Genomic DNA, 24,176 nt, shown 5'->3' with positions numbered 1-24,176 from the left:
CAGTCAACTTAGTATATATCTGGGGTTCTTTCAGCCTATTTACAAGCATATTTACCACCAAAGGGAGTTGCATTTTTTCCTCAATATATGTTAGTGAACCTGTGACAAATCTTTTGACATGGCTGAACTCACTTTGTAGGTTATCTCTGAGATATCTCATAAATCTGTTTGATTCGATTCAGTTCAGTTCAGTCCCTCAGTCGTGTCCGACTCTTTGCAACTCCACGGATTGCAGCACGTCAGGCCTCCCTGTTTGATTAAGTATCAAGAATTCAGTTCATTTTAATAAAAACTGCCTTTATATTTTCATGTGCTTAGTCACTCAGTCATGTACGACTCTTTGTGACCCCATAGACTGTAGCCCACTCAACACCTCTGTCCTTGGGGCTTCTCCAGGCAAGAACACTGGAGCAGATTGCCATGCCCTCCTCAAAGGGATTTTCCCAACCCAGGGATCAGACCCATCTCTCTCACATTGCAGCCATCAGGGAAGGCCTTTATATTCTCATGGGAGGTATTAATTTCTATCTACTTCAAGTGATTATTATAAAGTTAGGTAAGTAAATGTATATGAAATTAGCCTTCAAATTTCAGGTGACTATATTCCCTTGTGGCTCATCTGGTAAAGAATCTACCTGCAATGTGGGAGACCTGGTTCAATCCCTGGGTTGAGAAGATCCTCTGGAGAAGGGAAAGGCTACCCACTCCAGTTTTCTGGCCTGGAGAATGTATGGACTATATTATAGTCCATGGAGTCACAAAGAGTCCAGTATTCTGGCCTGGAGAAATCCATGGACTGTCTAGTCCATGGGGTCCCAAAGAGTCAGACACGACTAAGCAACTTTCTCTTTTACTTTCATAAAAAGAATCCTGGAGTGGGTTGCCATTCCCTTCTCTAGGGGATTTTCCCAACCCAGGGATCAAACCCAGGTCTCCCACATTGTGGGGAGATACTTTACTAGCTGAGCCACCAGGGAGGAACTGGAAAAATAAAAATGAGTATTAATACCAAAAATAACTTACATTTTAGTCACCTAAATATTGAAAATTATTCAATATACATTTACTTAACTAAATTATTTTCAGTATTAACATTCATTAGTATAGGAACACATGAAACAGATCACTATAACTTTGAAATCAACATGTTTCCTGTTCTTTTATCTTTAGTGTTCGAGTTTCTTGTCAGTTTAGCATTCCCTCAAATATTTAAAATAATTCTGATGATGATGTTTTTTTCCTTTAAAGCCTTTCAATACATCTTTAGATTTTAGTTTTTTGACAACCATGGCCAAAAGGACGTGGAGGATCTTGTTCAATCTGCATCTCTCTTCAATAAGAACTTGAGTTCTCTGACCACCTTCCTTTTACTATATACACTGCAGCCTCACTGCCAGTCTTTTAAGCTCAAAAAAAAAAAAAAAAAAAGAATCAATGTCATACTACTTGGATGATTAGAAGTCTATTCTTGCCAGATATTGCCCTTGTACCTCTTGGTCTTAATTACCTTTGAATCAACCTTTGGACCCTTTGAAATTATAAACTGGTCTTTGTTATGTAGCTCAACATTTTTCTTTTTTTAGACATTTAAAGAAAAAATTTACTGCCGATCTGTAAAATTTCTAAAACACTAGCTTTTCCAGAAAACTGTAGCTATAGTGCAATGTATTTATCATGTTAAAACATAATAAAATGCAAAAGCTATGAAACAAGTGACCATCCTTCAACAATCTGACCGAAGACAAAATGCCTAAAGAAATAAGGATGACTTGTAAAGGATGGGCTTTTGAAGTAAGAACCATTAAAAAAGTGGGGGGGGGGGGCGGGGGGGCGAGGACAGAAAATAGATATGTGTGTTCAGCTGAATTGAACCTTTGGCACTAAGAATCAGAGCACTTTGTCATACAGCATTAACACATGTTATAAAAGTGTGTGGTATCAAAGGACTAGAACCCCAAGCATTCAAAAGCAGCTTTGTCAATTAAGCAATGAAACAGTCTACAGTATGTCTCTCTATTGGCTATCATTGAATACCCTGATAGTAACTTTGAAATTAAAAAAAGAAAAAAAGTTGCTGTAACTCCTTTTATTTTCTCTCTTTGAAATCAAACAGATATCCAACAGTCCTGTTATACACACATCATTCATACAAGAGAAAGACTAAAAAACAAAAACGAGTTTACAGAGATCCAAACATAAGTGAGTATAAGTGCCTCACGCAGCTTTCTGATGGTACTCTGGAGAAGACACTTCATAAGTGCTGGCACTAAACAAAGTTGTAACGTTCTTTCCAGATATTTTAGGAAATCATGAAGATAATTTAGTAATAAAGCAAGACTTTTCTCATCCAGAGGCATATAGGCCAACATTGCTCCAATTCATGTAAATGGTCTCAACAAATGTAGCACTCTATAGGCCTGGGACATGGGTGCAGCAGAGAGGTCTGCGAGGATTTCAGAGTACTGTGGTCTTTCAAATGTGTAGAGAGGCTAAGTGCCCAGCTTTACAGTGAAGTATTCCTTTTTCCCCTTCCAGGACTCCATTAAACAGCACACTCCTTACTATTTGTGCTCACACGGTAAAGCATCTGTCTACAATGTGGGAGACCCAGGTTCGATTCCTGGGTCAGGAAGATCCACTGGAGAAGGAAATGGCAATCCACTCCAGTACTATTGCCTGGAAAATGCTATGGACAGAGGAGCCTGGTAGGCTACAGTCCATGGGGTCGCAAAGAGTCGGACACAACTGAGTGACGTTCCTGTTCCTAAGATTCCTATAGTTTGCATAATCCTCTAGAATAGAATCCACATTCTTGTTGGCAGGAAGACAAATGAGCTGTTTTTGTCAGGTAATTAAGTCCCAGTCATCAAAAAGCCACAGTTTTAGTTCTTCAGGAATCTTTAACTTCAACTCTGTTTGTGACTGTTTCCTCATTTTCAGCAGTAGGATCTACTTGGGCCCTTTTCTCCTGAAGAGACTGAGGTGTCTCACTGTTACCCTTTCTATCTCCAGGTGTTTTCTCTTTGTTCTTTTTTGTTTTCACTTCAACATTTTTCTGTTGCAGACCAGAGGTCTTCTTTCCAGGGGCAGCCCCTCTTGGTCTTCTCCTCTGCATACTGCTCCTGATTGGCTTTTTGAAGTTCTCATTGTTTATGCAGATTGGTGCCTACGGTATTTGAGTACCTGCTTTGGAACCCATTCATCCCAATTTTTATTCCAACCATGGTAATGTATTTCATTTGTTTATCCTTTATGGCCACCTTCACACAATTTGATTCATAAAGAAAAGCCCCCTACCCTCCTCCAAAAAATAGAATAAAACAAAGAAGAGGCCCATGAAAGCACAACACTCTTTCACACTCCTGGAATTTAGGCCTCTGGTCCTGGTTTGTCACCATTGATAAGTGATTTGCCACCACTGCCTCCTCCTTCTCCCAGCTACCCCCACCAGCAACTGCTACTCTATACCACCCAATTCCACATGAGACACACCTTCAGACACCGCCAGCTCTAGATGCTGGGCCTGGTTTAGTTCAACATTTTTTAGTGGCTTTCAAACATGATCCTAGCACCAGAAGTATTAGCATCACCTGGGGACTTGTTAAAAATGCAAATTCTCAGATCCAACTCCCAACATTACTGAATCAGAAAAATCTGAAGATGAAGTGTAGCAATATATTTTAACCAGTTTAATAGGGAACTCTGATGCTTGTCTGAGTTTGAGAGCTACTCTTTGACAATGTCTTTCCATTACATTAAAAATTTAATTTACTATATGTTATATCATAATCCAGGCTTCCCTGATAGCTCAGCTGGTAAAGAATCTGCCTGCAATGCAGGAGACCCTGGTTCAATTCCTGTGTCAGGAAGATCCCTTTGGAAACATTTTTGAAGTACAGACCTGGGGGCTCCTCTACCTCAGAAAAATTCACTAATGGAGTGTGCATTTTTACCTAGCACTCTAGATATTCTTTACTGGAAATCTCTATCATCTGGCCTTAAAAGATGATGTTTCTCTTCAAACTCTGTCTCCTCTGATAACTCCTTTTCCATTGAACTCCAGATTCAGAACCTTTGTCTTTGCCCAAAATGGTTTTAATACAGATGTTAATAGGCTTTCCCCTTTATTTCATTAGGCTCTCAACTCAAAAGCCATCATAGCATAGATGTCATCCCTACTACACTATAAAGAAATATATCAGTCCAGTCCTATCATTCTCTAACTTCATTATTATAGACAATTTTTGTTTATACTTCCCTTGGCATTCCTCAGCATGAAGGAAGAGAGTACTACAAACAAATTTGTACTGTTAAGCTTAAAATTTGTTAAGTAGTGGGAAACAGCCAGGTCATCTAGGGCATAGCTAGTAGACACAAACAGAGAGAGATATATCATATCCTTGAATTTGAAAACTCAATATTGTGAGAATGGACTATACCACCCAGTGCAATCTACAGATTTAATGCAATCCTTATCAAATTACCAGTGGCATTTCACACAGAACTAGAACAAAAATGTTTGCAATTTGTGTGGAAACACAAAAGACCCCAAACAACCAAAGTAATCTAAAAAATAAACAGATAAAAACAGACCTGGAGGAAATCAGGCTACCTGACTTCAAACTTTACTACAAACCTAGTCATCAAAAATGTACTAGAATGAAAATAGAAATATAGATCCATTAAATAGGACAGAAATTCCAGAGACAGACCTACACACCTGTGGTCAACTAATCTATGAGAAAGGAGAAAAGAATATACAATGGAGAAAAGACAGTCTTTTCAGTAAGTGGTGCTGGTAAAACTGGACAGCTACATGTAAAAGAATAAAATTAGAACACTCTTTACAATCATATACACAAAAATAAACTGAAAAATGGATTAAAGACCTAAATATAGCCAGATACTAAAAACTCTAGGCAAACACAGGCAGAACACTCTGACATAAATGACAGCAAGATCTTTTCTGATTTTTTACCTCCTACAATTAAAAAAAAAATGCAACTTTAAACTTAAATCTTTAGCACACCAAAGGATACCGTAAGCAAAAAGATAATCTACAGAATGGGAGAAAATATTTGCAAATGAAGTGATTGACTAGTCTCCAAAATATATCAATAGCTCTTGTGGCTCAATATGACATAAAACAACCCAATCAAAAAATGGGCAGAAGACCTAAAAAGACACTTCTTCAAAGAAATACAGATAGCCAAATCAAAAAAAAAAAAAAAAAAAGAAACACAAGAAAATATGCTCTATGTCACTAATTACTAGAAAAATGCAAACAAAAACTACTCATCATGATCTGAACCACAGTCAGAATATACATAAAGGATGTAATTGAATAAAGCTATAACAGAGATTGGAAGATAAGTTATGACTGCTAAGTAGTACAGATAGTGTTCTATCACTCATTTAATTACTCTGCTAACAATAGATATGGAAGTAATGTAGCTTTGGAAAAATGTTAAAAGTATTCAGTTCAGTTAAGATCAATCTCTCAGTCGTGTCTGACTTTTTGCCATTCCATGAATCGCAGTACGCCAGGCCTCCCTCCCCCAATCCCTCCCAGCATCAAATTCTTCTCCAGTGAGTCAACTCTTCGCATGAGGTGGCCGAAGTACTGGAGTTTCAGCTTTAGCATCATTCCTTCCAAAGAAATCCCATGGTTGAGCTCCTTCAGAATGGACTTGTTGGTTCTCCTTGCAGTCCAAGGGACTCTCAAGAGTCTTTTCCAACACCACAGTTCAAAAGCATCAATTCTTCGGCGCTCAGCCTTCTTCACATTCCAACTCTCACATCCATACATGACCACTGGAAAAACCATAGCCTTGACTAGACGGACCTTAGTTGGCAAAGAAATGTCGCTACTTTTGAGTATGCTATCTAGGTTGCTCATAACTTTTCTTCCAAGGAGTAAGTGTCTTTTAATTTCATGGCTGTAATCACCATCTGCAGTGATCTTGGAGCCCTAAAAAAATAGTCTGACACTGTTTCCACTGTTTCCCCATCTATTTCCCATGGAGTGATGGGACCAGATGCCATGATCTTCGTTTTCTGAATGTTGAGCTTTAAGCCAACTTTTTCACTCTCCTCTTTTACTTTAATCAAGAGGCTTTTTTAGTTCTTCTTCACTTTCTGCCATGAGGGTGGTGTCATCTGCATATCTGAGGTTACTGATATTTTTCCTGGCAAACTAGATTCCAGCTTGTGTTTCTTCCATTCCAGCGTTTCTCATGATGTACTCTGCATAGTAGTTAAATAAGCAGGGTGACAATATACAGCCTTGACATACTCCTTTTCCTATTTGGAACCAGTCTGTTGTTCCATGTCCAGTTCTAACTGTTGCTTCCTGGCCTGCATACAGATTTTTCAAGAGCCAGGTCAGGTGGTCTGGTATTCCCATCTCTTTCAGGATTTTCCACAGTTTGTTGTGATCCACACAGTCAAAGGCTTTGGCATAGTCAATAAAGCAGAAATAGATATTTCCTGGAACTCTCTTGCTTTTCCCATGATCCAGCGGATGTTGGCAATTTGATCTATGGTTCCTCTGCCTTTTCTAAAACCAACTTGGACATCAGGAAGTTCACGGTTCACATATTGCTGAAGCCTGGCTTGGAGAATTTTGAGCATTACTTTACAAGCATGTGAGATGAGTGCAATTGTTCGGTAGTTTGAGCATTCTTTGGCATTGCTTTTCTTTGGGATTGGAATGAAAACTGAACTTTTCCAGTCCTATGGCCACTGCTGAGTTTTCCATATTTGCTGGCATATTGAGTGCAGCACTTTCACAGCATCATCTTCCAGGATTTGAAATAGCTCTACTGGAATTCCATCACCTCCACTAGCTTTGTTTGTAGTGATGCTTTCTAAGGCCCGCTTGACTTCACATTCCAGGATGTCTGGCTCTAAATGAGTGACCACACCATCGTGATTATCCAGGTAATGAAGATCCTTTTTGTACAGCTCTTCTGTGTATTCTTGCCACGTCTTCTTAATATCTTCTGCTTCTTTTAGGTCCAGACCATTTCTGTCCTTTATCGAGCCTATCTTTGCATGAAATGTTCCCTTGGTATGTCTAATTTTCTTTCCCATTCTGTTCTCTTCCTCTATTTCTTTGCATTAATCGCTGAAGAAGGCTTTCTTATCTCTTCTTGCTATTCTTTGGATCTCTGCATTCAGATGCTTATATCTTTCCTTTTCTCCTTGGCTTTTTGCTTCTCTTCTTTTCACAGCTATTTGTAAGGCTTCTCCAGACAGCCATTTTGCTTTTTTTGCATTTCTTTTCCATGGGGATGGCCTTGATCCCTTTCTCCTGTATAGTGTCACAGACCTCAGTCCATAGTTCATCAGGCACTCTATCTATCAGATCTAGGCCCTTAAATCTATTTCTCACTTCCACTGTAAATTCATAATGGATTTGATTTATGTCATACTTGAAAGGTCTAGTGGTTTTCCCTGTTTTCTTCAATTTAAGTCTGAATTTGGTAATAAGGAGTTCATGATGTAAGCCACAGTCAGCTCCTTGTCTTGTTTTTGTTGACTGTATAGAGCTTCTCCATCTTTGCCTGCAAAGAATATAATCAATCTGATTTTGGTGTTAACCATCTGGTAATGTCCATGTGTAGAATCTTCTCTTGTGTTGTTGGAAGAGGGTGTTTGCTATGACCAGTGCATTTTCTTGGCAAAACTCTATTAGTCTTTGCCCTGCTTCATTCCATATTCCAAGACCAAATTTGCCTGTTACTCCAGGTGTTTCCTGACTTCCTACTTTTGCATTCCTGTCCCCTATAATGAAAAGGACATCATTTTTGGGTGTTCTTAAAGGACTTGTAGGTCTTCATAGAACCGTTCAACTTCAGCTTCTTCTGCGTTACTGGTTGGGGCATAGACTTGGATCACTGTGATATTGAATGGTTTGCCTTGGAAACAAACAGAGATCATTCTGTCACTTTTGAGATTGCATCCAAGTACTGCATTTTGGACTGTTTTGTTGACCATGATGGCCACTCCATTTCTTCTGAGGGATTCCTGCCTGCAGTAGTAGATATAATGGCCATCGAGTTAAATTCACCCATTCCAGTCCATTTTAGTTCACTGATTCCTAGAATGTTGACGTTCACTCTTGCCATCTCCTGTTTGACCACTTCCAATTTGCCTTGATTCATGGATCTGACATTCCAGGTTCCTATGCCATATTTCTCTTTACAGTATCAGACCTTGCTTCTATCACCAGTTACATCTGCAGCTGGGTATTGTTTTTGCTTTGGCTCCAACCCTTCTTTCTTTCTGGAGTTATTTCTCCACTGACCTCCAGTAGCATATTGGGCACCTACTGACCTGGGGAGTTCCTCTTTCAGTATCCTATCATTTTGCCTTTTCATACTGTCCATGGGGTTCTCAAGGCAAGAATACTGAAGTGATTTGCCATTCCCTTCTCCAGTGGACCACATTCTGTCAGACCTCTCCACCATGACCACCCATCTTGTGTTGCCCCGTGGGCATGGCTTAGTTTCATTTAGTTAGACAAGTCTGTGGACCTAGTGTGATTAGATTGACTTGATTTCTGTGAGTATGGTTTCAGTGTGTCTTCCCTCTGATGCCCCCTTGCAATACCTACCATTTTACTTGAGTTTCTCTTACCTTGGGCTTGGGGTATCTCTTCACGGCTGTTCCAGCAAAGCACAGCCGCTGCTCCTTACCTTGGATGAGGTGTATCTCCTCCCGTCGCCCTTCCTGACCTTCAACGTGGGACGGCTTGGAGTTAGGTGAAAGACAGGATTGAGATAATCCAGATGATTGCCACATGCCTGGGAGCTGATCCAAGATGCAGCATACGAAAATTATTGTTACAAAAAACTCTTTAAATTCCTTCCTTATATCAAAAAGCAAACACACACAGAAAAAACCAAACACACTTAAGTATATTATTTTACATTGCTTAAAATATTTCAATATTATTCTAAGTGATACATTCAACCTTTCTTTTCTCTTTTCAGAAAGCACAGGGCTCTGTTAGCTATTTGATAATGACTGGTTCAGTGGTCCTAGAGCTTGTGACATTGGCTCATATGCTGAAGTGTTACTGTGACCTCTAATGCTTTATTATTGACAATGGCAGTGTAAATCCTTATACAGAATAGATTATGATTATTACCTAAACTCAATCATTATATTAGAGACTGGCATGAAAAGTGAAGGTGAAAGTGTTAATTGCTCAGTTGTGTCCAACTCTTTGTGACCCCATGGACTGTAGCCTACAAGCCTCCTTTGCCCATGGAACTCTCCAGGCAAGGATATTGGAGTGGGCAGCCATTTCCTTCTCCAGGATATCTTCCAGACTCAGAGATTAAATCCGGGTCTCCTGCATTGCAGGCAGAGTCTTACCATCTGAGTTACCAGAGAAACCCAGAGACTAGCAAAACTGTTCAGTCACTCAGTTGTGTCTGACTCTTTGTGACCCCATGAATCGCAGCATGCCAGGCCTCCCTGTCCATCACCAACTCCCAGAGTTCACTCAAACTCATGTCCATTGGGTCAGTGATGCCAACCAGCCACCTCATCCTCTGTCACCCCCTTCTCCTCCTTCCCACAATCTCTCCCAGCATCAGGGTCTTTTCCAATGAGTCAACTCTTCACAAGAAGTGGCCAAAGTATTGGAGTTTCAGCTTTAGCATCAGTCCTTCCAAAAAGCACCCAGAACTGATCTCCCTTAGGATGGACTGGTTGGATCTCCTTGCAGTCCGCGGGACTCTCAAGAGTCTTCACCACCATAGTTCAAAAGCATCAATTCCTTGCTCAGCTTTCTTCACAGCGCAACTCTTACATCCATACATAACCACTGGAAAAATCATAGCCTTGACTAGACAGACCTTTGTTGGCAAAGTAACATCTCTGCTTTTTAATATGCTATCCAGGTTGGTCATAACTTTCCTTCCAAGGAGTAAGTGTCTTTCAATTTCATGGCTGCAATCAACATCTGCAGTGATTTTGGAGCCCCCCAAAATAAAGTCTGACACTGTTTCCAATGTTTCTCCATCTATTTCCCATGAAGTGCTGGGGCCAGATGCCATGATCTTTGTTTTCTGAATGTTGAGCTTTAAGCCAACTTTTTCACCTCCTCTCTCACTTTCATCAAGAGACTCTTTAAGTTCGTCTTCACTTTCTGCCATAAGGGTGGTGTCATCTGCATATCTGAGGTTATTGATATTTCTTCTGACAACCTTGATTCCAGCCTGTGCTTCTTCCAGCCCAGAGTTTCTCATGATGTACTCTGCATATAAGTTAAATAAGCAGGGTGACAATATACTGCCTTGATGTTCTCCTTTTCCTATTTGGAACCAGTCTGTTGTTCCATGTCCAGTTCTAACTGTTGCTTCCTGGCCTGCATACAGATTTCTCAAGAGGCAGGTTAGGTGGTCTGGTATTCCCATCTCTTTCAGAATTTTCCACAGTTTATTGTGATCCACACAGTCAAAAGCTTTGGCATAGTCAATAAAGCAGAAATAGATGTTTTTTTTTCTGGAATTCTCTTGCTTTTCCATGATCCAGCAGATGTTGGCAATTTGATCTCTGGTTCCTCTGCCTTTTCTAAAACCAGCCAGAGACTGGCATAGTTATATGCAATTCAATATTTTTCATTGATAATTTTTAACAGTTTATTCCCAAATAACAGTTTTTCCTCCTTGTTCCTTCCATTATATATTTACAGAAAGAGACTGTTTTTCTTTTGTTTGTTTGTTTGTTTTTTTATAACTAGACTAACACCATAGGGTATAGTAATATGCTAGATAATAACATACACAACTCATTTAATTACTTTTTACATTTAAAACCAAATTTAAAACAAACAAATATATCAGTGAAAATATTTACAAATCATACAATCTTTCATTAGAAATTATAATAACATAAGCAAGTGGTTTCCATGCCAATATTTTGTATATTATTTGCCATTATGTAAGAACTGTGGCCTATTATATTATCTGATTTTGTATTAGTTGATCTTTTAATGTTTAACTCCTAATATAACTAAAGAACTGTATTTTATACCCTTATAGTATCACTTTCTCCTTGCTGTCTAGATAAAATAGGATTACCATTTCAGTGATGATTTATTGTTTAATCATGGCCGTAATAGCTTATTGTTGATCATATCTAAAGTGTAGAAATTGACAGGATGTCATTTTAGTTTGCTGGGTGTTTTAGAACTAATAATTTGTCATAACAAGTGACTCCATTGTCGATAATAGTACCATTACCACTCTCTGTGATGGGAGCATGAGGCTTATCAACTCTGTGGGGAGATGGCACAAAGATTTTCACTATTAACTTGAATTTAATGTGCAAAATTAATTCAGTGAGACATGAGGAAACTTTTTATTATAGATAGGCTTTTATTAAGAGGCTATAATTATGAAATGTTGATATCACTGATCTCAATATTGAATTATTGAAGAAATGTTAATTTCCACGTTACATAACTTGTATCTACATAGCACATATATACCCAATTCTTAATCTTCACAATTGTCTTTTTATCTGGATTAGTATAGAATACAACTAGTCATGTATTATTTTTCATATTTATGAATGTTATTAACTGTGCTAGCAATGTAACACTGTATTATATAAAGATCAAAGGAAAAGAATATACACCTAAGAGCAGCTTAAATTCCATCTCATTCTCCATTTCTTTAGGGTTCCATTTTAAAGGTATTGTTTCAACTATATTAAAAATGTACCTAGTTCTTAGAATTATTAAAGCATCGAATTTCTAACTATTTAATTTGTCAAAACTGGTATTAATGATGCTGTCATGAAAATTCCTCTTGGAACTTTATTATATTCCTAAAATTTTTTGTACTCTATCCATTAATTTAAATTATGTACTCTGACCATTCTGTAACTTGAAAGATCACTTATGATTCGGAACATTCAATCATTCCCCCTAGGAAAATATGTTTACCTGGTACAATAATTATGCTCTAAATAATTAAAGTCTTTGTAACTAAGTACCAAAAACAAACAGGCAAAAAATGGGAAAAGACTACTGAGAGGCAAAATAAGACTTATCCTCTATGCTTCAAATATCTTATACTTTTTAATGTAATGTACTCTATCCAGCTTTTGTATACAGTACTTCAAGTATAGATAACGGATAAACTATAGAGTTATAGAAGATATTTGGTAATCTGCCAAATTTTTCTGAAGCCAGAAAATGTGTATTTTACAACCAGATCCTCATTTCAAATTATTTCTCTATTAAAAATTAAGGAATATCTTAGATTCATGGATTATCCACAGACTTGAATATGCTCAGGTTATTATGATATCTAGTCCCATCACTTCATGGCAAATAGATGGGGAAACAGTGGAAACAGTGACTGACTTTATTTTGGGGGGCTCCAAAATAACTGCAGATGGTGACTGCAGCCATGAAGTAAAAAGATGCTTGCTCCTTGGAAGAAAAGTTAGGACCAACCTAGACAGCATATTAAAAAGCAGAGACATTACTTTGCCAACAGAGGTCCGTCTAATCAAGGCTATGATCTTTCCAGTAGGAAATGGATCTGAGAGTTGGACTATAAGGAAAGCTGAGTACTGAAGAACTGATGCTTTTGAACTGTGAGGTTGGAGAAGACTCTTGAGAGTCCTTTATTGCAGGAGATCCAATCAGTCCATCCTTAAGGAAATCGGTTCTGAATATTCATTGGAAGGACTGATACTTAAGCAGAAACTTCAATAGTTTGGCCAGATGATGCAAAGAACTGACTGATGTGCAAAGTCCCTGATGCTGGGAAAGACTGAAGGCAGGAGAAGGGGAAGTCAGAGAATGAGACGGTTGAATGGGATCATTGACTCAATGGACATGAGTTTGAGTAAACTCTGGGAGTTGGTGATAGACAAGGAAGCCTGGGTTGCTACAGTGCATGGGTTGCAAAGAGTCGGACAGAACTGAGTGACTGAACTGAACTGAACTGATTCAAGTATCTAGCTCTCAAGAAACTAGGATCAAGAGTTGTCATTTGCTACAGTGTTTCATTATGAAGAAAAGGCACCCAAAAATATGAAGTCAGTTAAAATTGAATTTTACTTTGTGTGTCTTGATTCTCTGCATGCTCCATTTTAACAAGTGGCATTAAGTGTTTATTTCCAGATTAACTATAAAACACATATATATGCACCCTGCTATTTATATATTGTTTTTAACATTATGCTGTACCCCTAAAAAGAATGTGGATATCTCATTATCCTTTTATGATTTTAAATATTTAAAATATAAATTATAACTTTAAATTATCAATTTTGGATCTTTAAAAATATATAAGCATATAAAAGTGAAGTGAAATCGCTCAGTCGTGTCCGACTGTTAGAGACACTATGGACAGTAGCCTACCAGGCTCCTCTATCCATGGGATTTTCTAGCCAAGAATACTGGAGTGGGTTGCCGTTTCCTTCAGTGCAAATTCCACTGTTTCATAAGTAGACAGCACTATTTTCATTATTTTCTAGAATTTTATATATCCTTTTTTAGCTTCATATGTTCTGTGACAATGTCTCTCAAATTTTAGTTTGTATCATAATCACCTGGAGAGTATGTTACAATACAGATTGCTGGACCCAGCCCCAGAGATTCTCATTCAGTACATCTGGAGTGAGGCCCAATAATGTAAATTTCTAACATGTTCTCAGGTGAGTTAGTGCTTCTGAAACGGGGACTACCTTTTGAGAACCATCATGCAGGATTGGCTAGCAATGTATTCCTTAATTTCTAACTAAATATTTTGGTTAGTTTTTGGTCAATTTTTTATTATTGATTTATTGCAGAGTGAACCTTTATCAGAAAACTGTGTTTGTTTTAGGCACTGTGGGCTCAAGGGAGATAAGAAACAGTAGGGGACTGGTTTCTCCCCACCTCATCTAGCTCTGCTCTGTGAAAGACACACCCATCTCTCTTTTTCAATAGGTAAAACAGGATAACATTTATAAAAGGCTTTAGTTAACTGAAGAATCAATGGCCTCTTGTATGTGATATGGGTTTGGTTTGCATTCATTTAATTTATAAATACGGAGTTGAGGCTCCTATGTGAAGTATTAATAAATGATTGCATATAATGTTTCAGAACCTCCTGATATCCACATAACATTTACATGGTAAAATATTCAGAATACACTTATTTTACCATCAAAAAGATCTACTATGATGTTACTTTTTATTACGTTACTTTTTGTTAAAAATCATGAAACTCAGAATTCATGTCTTAAGCACTGATTTCCTCAGAAACGATATATTAAAGATATATTACTGTTTTCTTGCTTTTACACAGCAGGCAATGCATGCAGCTTGGCAAACATGCAATTTTTAAAAATTTATATTGAACCATCTGTTTTGCTGGGCAGTTTGAGGCCCTTTATCCCGACTGACACATCTATCTAAACTTTTTTTTTTTTTTTTTAACAAGCCGCTCTTGAACACATTGCCAATTAGTTTTAACTTCACAAAAATGAACGACAACCTGATGAATGCCATCACTGAACACATCATTACTTGAAAATTTATCAGTTATAAAGATATCCACAAAGGCAGTAATTATAATTAGCAAAAAAAGGCAAATTGCTTCAACTTGGTGTCTTTAACAAAAATATACCCTTATATGTTAATGATGGCTTTCAGTGATATTTTCAACAACTTTTCTACATATAGTGTAAATCTTGTTCTTTCATTTCTCAACTCTAATTTTTGGCAATGAATGAAAATAGAATGCAGTGTTAGCATTTCAAGAAGAAATAACATAAGGTTATCTTGATATTATAATTATATCTCTAAAATGCTAGATTCACTATAGCAGTGGTATGACATCATTGTTAACTAGTTCATTTCAGAAAATGTTAAGAATGTAGAAATACAAGTGTTTGATATGAAACAAATAAAACTGATAATAAGCCAAGCTGTATACCAAATAATATATGAATATTAATGCTTTTCTTAGTGTAATAAAGAAGAAAGTGAGGAATACTCTTCAGCAGAGACAGGCAAAGGTATTATAAATTTTAGAACTGTATTGTTTAGAATCTATTTGAAAATAAGTTATTCAACATTTAAATTGTGCTATAGCATCAAAATAGTAACTTCATAATTATAACTGGATTGAATAAAATATACTTTAGCGTAACTAACAAAATATCTTTAAAAAGAGTGTATTCAACTTCAAGAACTGCTGAATTATATAGTATTTCTGTGTGAATATCAGCTAATTTTGACTGGTAGGTAATATGAGGAATTTATTTCTTGCAGGAGAAAATCTGTTAAGTAAAATTTTGAAATTGCAAAGTTTTAATATAACAGATTGTTCAGAACAAGAATAAAGTACTTTTGAAATCAACCAAGGGAATGCAGGGAGAGCAAAAATTTAAGGGGAAATACATTTATCATGGAAAAGGAAAGAACAAAGCAGTCAATGTTGTATGAACTTTGAATAAGAAATACAGAAAACTAATGAAAATGAGAAAGAATAATATTGTATAGGAATCTGTAATGTTAGGTCCATGAATCAAGGTAAATTGGAAGTGGTCAAATAGGAGACGGCAAGAGTGAACACTGACATTTTAGGAATCAGTGAACTAAAAGGAAACAGAATGGGCAAATTTAATTCAGATGACCATTGTATCTACTACTGTGGGCAAGAATTCCTTAGAAGAAATGGAGTAGCCCTCATAGTAAACAAAAGAGTCTGAAATGCATTACTTGGGTGCAATCACCAAAAGGACAGAATGAACTTGGTTCACTCCCAAGACAGACCATTCAATACCAGAGTAATCCAACTCTTTGTCCCAACCAGAAATGCCAAAGAAGCTGAAGTTGAACAATTCTAAGAAGACCTACAAGACTTTCTAGAACTAATACAAAAAAAAAAAAAAAAAAAAAAGAATGTCCTTTTCATCATAGGGGATTGGAATGCAAAAGTAGGTAGTCAGGAGATAACTGGAGTAACAGGCAAGTTTGGCCTTGGAGTACAGAATGAAGCAGGGCAAAGGCTAACAGTTTTGCCAAGAGAATGCACTAGTCATAGCAACCAAACTCTTCCAAAAACACGAGACAACTCTACACTTGGATATCACCAGATGGTCAATACCGAAATCAGATTGATTATATTATTGGCAGTCAAAGATGGAGAAACTCTATACAGTCAGCAAAAACAAGTCTGGGAGCTGACTGTGGCTCAGATACTGAACTCCTTATGGCAAAATTCAGACATAAATTGAAGAAAGTGGGGAAACCTACTAGACCATTCTGGTATGACCTGCATCAAATTTTACTATTCTACAGTGGAATTAACAGATAGATTCAAGGGATCTGATAGAGTGCCTGAAGAACTATGGATGGAGGTTTGTAACACTGTACAGGAGGAGGTAATCAAAACTACCTCCAAGAACAGAAATGCAAGAAGGCAAAATTGCTATCTGAGGAGGCCTTACAAATAGCTGAGAAAAGAGAAGCAGAAGGCAAAGGAGAAAAGGAAAGGGATACCCACCCTGAATGCAGAGTTCCAAAAGAGCAAGGAGAGTTGAGAAAGCTTTCTTAAGTCAACAATGCAAAGAAATAGAGGAAAACAATAGAATGGGAAAGACTAGAGACCTCTTCAAGAAAATGAGAGATATCAAACAAACATTTCATGAAAAAATGGGCACAGTAAAGGATGCAAATGGTATGGAGCTATGAACAACACAAGATATTAAAAGGAGGTGGCAAGAACAGTTCAGTTCAGTCACTCAGTTTTGTCTGACTCTTTGCGACCCCCATGGACTGGAGCATGCCAGGTTTCCCAGAGCAGAACAAGGTCTCAGTTACCCAGACAACCAAGATGTTGTGATCATTCACCTAGAGCCAGACATCCTACAGTGCAAAGTCAAGTGGACCTTAGGAAGCATCACTATAAACAAAACAGGTGGAGAAAATGGAATTCCAGTTATTTCAAATTCTAAATGAAGATGCTGTCAAAATGCTACACTCAATATGTCAGCAAATTTGGAAAACTCAGCAGTGGTCACAGGACTAGAAAAGGTCCATTTTCATTCCAGTATCATAGAAAAGTGAAAGTGAAGTCGCTCAGTCGTGTCCGACTCTTTGCGACCTCATGGACTGTAGCCTACCAGGCTCCTCCCTCCATGGGATTCTCTACGCAAGATACTGGAGTGGGTTGCCATTGCCTTCTCCAGGGGATCTTCTCTGACCCAAGGATTGAACCTGGTTCTCCTGCATTCCAGGCAGATGCTTTAACCTCTGAGCCTCCATGGAGACCCAATTTCAAAGAAGGGCAATGCCAAAGAATGCTCAAACTGCTGTAAACTGCACTCATTTCACATACTAGCAAAGTGATCCTCAGAATTCTCCAAGCTAGGCTTCAATAGTACGTGAACCAAGAAATTCCAAATGTTCAAGCTGGATTTAAAACAGGCAGAGGAATCAGAGATCAAATTGCCAACATCCACTGGATCATAGAAAAAGCAAGAGAATTCCAGAAAAATATCTACTTCTGCCTTATTGTCTATGCTAAAAGTCTTGACTGTGTGGATCACAACAAACTGTGGAAAATTCCCATTAAGATGGAAATACCAGATCATCTTACCACCTCTTGAGAAAACAGTATGCACATCAAGAAGCAAGAGTTAGAACCAAACATGGAACAATGGACTGGTTCCAAATTGGGAAAGGAGTACGTCAAGGCTTTATATTGTCACCCTGCTTATTTAACTTATATGCAGAGTACATCATGTGAAATGCTAGGCTAGATGAAGCACAAGCTGAAGTTAAGAATGTCGGGAGAAATATCAATAACCTCAGATATGCAGATGACATCACCCTCATGGCAGAATGTGAAGAGGAACTAAGCAGCCTCTTGATGAAAGTGAAAGAGGAGAGTGAAAATGTTGGCTTAAAGCTCAACATTCCTAAATCTAAGATCCTGGCATGCAGGCACATCTCTTAATGCAAATAGATGGGGAAACAATGGAAACAGTGATAAGCTTTATTTTCTTGGGCTCCAAAATCATTGCAGATGATGACTACAGCCATGAAATTAAAGGATGCTTGCTCCTTGGAAGAAAAGCTATGACACACCTAGACAGTTTATTAAAAAGCAGAGACAGTATTTTGTCAACAAAGGTGCCTATAGTCAAAGCTATTGTTTTTCCAGTAGTAGGGTATGGATGTTAGGGTTGGACCATAAAGAAGGTGAATACTGAAGAATTGATGCCTTTGACGTGTGGTGTTGGAGAAGACTCTTGAGCATCCCCTGGACTGCAAGAACAAACCAGTCAATCTTAAGGAAATCAATCCTGAATATTCATTAGATGGGCTAATGTTTAAGCTGAAGCTTCGATACTTTGGCCTTCCTAATACAAAGAACCTACTCCTTAGAAAAGACCCTGATGCTGAGAAAGACTGAAGGCAGGAAGAGAAGGAGACAACAGAGGACGAACTGGTTGGATAGCATCACCAACTCAATGCACATGAGTTTGAGCAAGCTCCGGTAGATGGCGAAGTTCAAGTAAGCCTGGCGTGCTGAAGTCCATGGTGTCACAGAGTCAGACACGAGTGAGCAATTTATGTATTTTATTCCAAATGCCTATCTAGCTGTCCAAAAAAAGCTTATATTTGACATTGCTGCTCCATGATGGATTTCTATATATAGTTTAGTTTATTTCTGGACTTTCTATGCATATGCCAAAACCAAACTAATTGAAAAACATTTTCAGGATGTTATCTTGGTTGGTAAAACTACTTCCTTCCTAATATAATTTCCCTTTTAGTCTATATATCCACTGTTGTTTGTCTGCTTCTCTGTATGGATTTTATTGTCAATTCAATCCCCTTCATTTTTAAAATATCATTTTTGTATTTACTGGGATTCCATTAAGTCTAACGAGTTTCTTAGTTCAAGTTATCTGACCCCAAGTTTCATTTGCCTTCTTTTACATCATGTTCAAGAAATTTAACTCCCAAATTTTATATAGATTTTAGAAATAACATTGCTTTTCATCAACAGCACTCCATGCTGTATAAAATCAAATGAAAATTACATATTAAAGGGGAATTGAGAACAGAATAACAAACGTAATTTTATCCTTTAAAGACGTTCTTCTAAAAATGCTAATATATTTCAACTTATTTTGTTGGGATTCAACAAGCCAACCACGGACTAGAATATGTGTTTTTGAAAAAATTATTATATACTTTTTTAAGGTCTGGAATTAATTTCCTAAATAGCATATATATATATATATATATATATATATATATAATTTACTGAAGTATAGTTGGTTTACAATATTGTCCTGGTCTGCTGTTGTACAGCAGAGTGACTCATCTATACACATGTATACATTATTTTTTCAAATATTATTTTGCATTATGTTTTATCGAAGATCAGATATAGTTCCCTATAGTTTACAGGGGGACCTTGTTGTTTATCCGTTCCTAATTAATAGTTTGATTTACCAACCCCAAACTCCCAGGTTCCTAAATAGTTTTTAATATGTAAATAAGTATTAAGATATACTTCTATTTGCCATGTTAAAGTATTCCTTCAAATCCTCATTTCCAAATGCTAACTTTTAGCTATAGATATGTTGACTAAAATAATATGATCAGAATATTACATATTTCCTATCCTTGCTGCTGCTGCTGCTAAGTCGCTTCAGTCGTGTCCGACTCTGTGCGACCCCATAGACGGCAGCCCACCAGGCTCCCCCGTCCCTGGGATTTTCCAGGCAAGAGTGCTGGAGTAGGGTGCCATTGCCTTGTCCACTTGTAAAATGAGATCTATGAAATTTAATTTTCTTAGCAAGGGACACAATCTAAAATTAAGGAAACAAAAGCTATACTTTTCTAATAGGCAGAGGAAATGACTACTGCAAAACCTGAGGTTGTAGCTTACATTTAAAATAACTGTAAATGCTCTTATTTATGTCTGCTTTCCAGACACATTTTCTGCTGGTTGAGTATACTGAATTATAATTACAGTGATAAGTTATATTGCTTCTTCAATATGAATTGAATAAAAAGGTTCTTGTATTGGCTCAAATATCATCTCTAAAAGTATACCCTGACTACTTTTTTTGCAATTGAAACAAACACCATATACATGTACAGTTGTAAAATTTGTTGGGATATTTTTCTTTATTCACAGCATTTCATTTTTAAAGAATATATAGCTTATTTATAGTGTTCGCAATGTTTAGTCTACTTCATTCCTTGAGAATGTAACCATAATGCGAGCCAGTTATTTATTTTAGTTTATTTACAAGTGTATCCTATGAACTCTGTACATGCCCTGCAATTAAATAACTGTATATGAGTGAATAAACTATTACACTGGAGCTTAAAGGGATTAAATAGTCTACAGAGTTTACAAAAAGCCTTAAACAGCTTTCTCCAACTTTAAGGACCTATGATTTTTCTATGGGGAAAACAGGAAGCTCTACAAACTTTAAAGTTTAAAATGTTTTAACTGAGCATTAATGTGGTATTTTCCAAACTAAACAACTACTCATTGGTATAGCAAGCAGGTTAGAACTATTACTAAACCCCAATTAAAACTGTGGTGACCAAGACAGGAGACAAGATAAGGTTAAAAAAAGAAGTGAATGAAGATAGGTAAAGAAAAAATTGCCAAAAATATTAGACTAGCTGACTGGCAAAGCAAAAGTCTAGGGTGAGCACTCAATTTTTGTTTGAGCAAATCTTTCAAATAACAGAAATAAGTAAGTTGAGAAAGAAACAGTATGATTTCATACAAATTCCTTGAAATTTAAACAGAGCTTAGATTTGAATGTACACCTTAACTACCAATCTAAATGGCAATGCTTAATAAATTAAAAACTGTAACACTATTTTTAATGATAATAAGTTATTTAAGATAGTTATTTTTTAAAAAATAAAATAATTTAAGATAGACACTAAAAAAAAAAAAAATCCTATCTCTTTCCTTCAAGCTTCAGCCATACGAGTGAACTATCACTGTAATATGCCACTTTCTTTGAACTATGATGTTGCTGATCCACTGGCTGAAGTATTTTTCATTCACAGTTCTGCCTACTTTCCATCACTAACCTCTCAGTTCAAATGACACTTCTCCTGAAAGGTCTTTAGGAGCTCTCTAGCTACCTAATGTAACACTATTCAAAACCCTATCAAATACTCCCTAAATCAGTTGCATATATTATTGCTTCAATAATTATATGGTTATATAGTTACATAATTATCTTTAATACATTTATATTATTATTTTCTATCTATCTCCCCAATAACCCCCTGCACCAATCAGAAAGAAAGTTCCATCATAGTTAAAAGAGTATTTTTTCCTTGTCTTATTCACCATAATATTCCTGGTACCCATAACAATGCCTAGAACATAGCTGATATTCAATATAATATTTCTGAATCAATGAATTATTCTAAGCAGTTCATTAATTTTGATCTCAGGAATAGCAACTTGCCAAAATAGACATGTTTTGTTAACATGATCCATGCTAAAATCTTCACCTGAGAACAAACTTTAATTTTTTCTTCTGAAAAAATTTTAAATTCAAGGACTGGACTTAAACATACAAAATTGGCTAAATTAGTTATGAATGATGAGGTTGCATTTATTTGTGAAAATAAAAATTTGAAATTTTTCATTAATTACATTAAAATCTTAAATTATTTAATTAAATCATTTATTAAAATTACACAATATAAAATTTGACTGAGCTTATTTTTTTTAATAATGTGATAAACTAGAATTTTGATATGCTGTTCTCTAGCAGAGAGGATAAGTAAGGAAAGGTCATTCAAGTCAATTCAATTTATGAATTACCCAAGAAGATATATAGTTAGTCTCAGTTCAGTTCAGTTGCTTATCACAGCACGCCAGACCTCCCTGTCTATCACCAACTCCTGGAGTTCACCCATACTCACGTCCATCGAGTCAGTGATGCCATCCAGCCATATCATCCTCTGTCATTCCCTTCTCCTCCAGCCTCCAATCACTCCCAGCATCAGAGTCTTTACCAATGAGTCAGCTCATCACATGAGGTGGCCAAAGTACTGGAGGTTCAGCTTTAGCATCAATCCTTCCAAAGAAATCCCAGGACTGATCTCCTTTAGAATGGACTGGTTGGATCTTCTTGCAGTCCAAGGGACTCTCAGGAGTCTTCTCCAACACCACAGTTCAAAAGCATCAATTCTTCAGCGCCCAGCTTTCTTCACAGTCCAACTCTCACATCCATATATGACCACTGGAAAAACCATAGACTTGACTAGATGGACCTTTGTTGGCAAAGTAATGACTCTGCTTTTCAATATGCTATCTAGATTGTTCATAACTTTCCTTCCAAGGAGTAAGCGTCTTTTAATCTCATGGCTGCAGTCGCCATCCACAGTGATCCTGGAGCCCAAAATAATAAAGTCTGACACTGTTTCCACTGTTTCCCCATCTATTTCCCATGAAGTGATGGGACCAGATGCCATGATTTTCATTTTCTGAATGCTGAGCTTTAAGCCAACTTTTTCACTCTCCTCTTTCACTTTCATCAAGAGGCTTTTTAGTTCCTCTTCACTTTCTGCCATAAGGGTGTTGTCATCTGCATATCTGAGGTTATTGATATTTCTCCCAGCAATCTTGATTCTGTATAACAATAATTGTTCCCTGCCTCTATTATATATAACATATTCTAAAGGAATTTATTTGCATATGTATGAGTGTGTATAAATATACAGAAAGTAGATATGTATATATGCATGTATATATGATGTATGTACATGAAAATTTATATATATACATATATACACACACACACGGATTTTCCTCTTAAGGATTCTTTAACTATTCATACAGAGCAGTTCTCAACCATTAAGGTTTTGATCTCCAGAAGACACTTGGCAACAGCTGGAGACATTTTTGGTTTTCACATCTGAGCACTGCTTCTGACTTTTTGTGAATAGATTGTGCTTCTGACATTTAGTGGTAGGGATGCCACTAAATCTGCTCTAATGCACAGAATGACCTCCCATAATAAAGAATTATCTGATAATCAATAGAACTGTTACAGACTGGAAGTTTGGGTCCCTTCAGAATTCACATTTCACATTTATACTATAAATTAAATGCCCAAAATTTGATTAACTAGAACGAATTAATAAATTTCTGGAAACATACAACAAAACTGTACCGTGAGAAAACAATGTCTGAACAGAATAATTATTAGTTTAGTAAGTAATCAAACTGAATCTGTGAGGAAATTAAATCAGTAATCAAAACCTCCAACAAAGTCCAAGACAGAAGGTTTCACTGTTGAATTCTACCAAATTTTTAAATAAAAACTAATGTCAATCCTTGTATAACTCTTTCAGAATACAGGAGGGGAGAGGACTCTTTCAAATTTAGCTTCACAGACCATGATTAATCTGATACTAAAATTAGATAGAAGGGCATAAAAAAATTACAGGTTAATATCCTTGATGAACAGAGAAAAATATTAACAAACTGAATTCAACAAAATATTTAAAAAGGATAATAAATCATGATCAACTGGGATTTACTCTACAGATGCAAGGATAGTTCAACATCCACAATCAATATGATGTACTACATCAGCAAAATAAAGGATAAAAATCAATATCTCAAAAGATGAATAAAAAGCATTTGAAAGTCATCAGAATTTATTATTAAAAATTCTCATAATGAATATAGAGGAAATGTACCTCACCATAACAAAGACTATACATGACTGACACACAGATAACATTATACTCAGTGGTGAAAAGCTGAAAGTTTCCCCCCAAAATCAGGAACAAGACAAGAATGTGCATTCTCATCACTTTTATTCAGCATAGTGCTGGCAGTCCTAACCAAGGCAATTAGGCAAGACAAGTCTCCAAATCAGAAAAGAAAACCCTAAAGACTCCACCAAAAACTGCTCAAACTAGAAAGAAATTCAGTAAAGGATACAGATATCAATATAAAAATCTGTTGCTTTTCTGGGCACTAATAACAATCAGAAGGAGAAATTAAGAAAACTATTTCATTTATAACTGTATCAAAAGAACACTAAGGTATAAATTTAAGCCAGGAAGTGAAAGACCTATATACTAAAAACTGTAAAACATGGATGAAAAAACTGAAGACACA

At 36.7% G+C, this 24,176-nt stretch overlaps 1 pseudogene; it reads right to left on the bottom strand.

Moving 5' to 3' along the window:
* Nucleotides 1–2,214: 2,214 nt before the first annotated feature.
* Nucleotides 2,215–24,176, bottom strand: part of LOC138076676 (mortality factor 4-like protein 2) — a 44,855-nt pseudogene continuing 22,893 nt past the window's right edge.

The sequence above is a fragment of the Capricornis sumatraensis genome, chromosome 1, assembly GCF_032405125.1.
Source record: "Capricornis sumatraensis isolate serow.1 chromosome 1, serow.2, whole genome shotgun sequence".
Taxonomy (NCBI): domain Eukaryota; kingdom Metazoa; phylum Chordata; class Mammalia; order Artiodactyla; family Bovidae; genus Capricornis; species Capricornis sumatraensis.
Note: the sequence above shows the minus strand (reverse complement) of the source record. Positions and strands in the feature narration are given on the sequence as shown.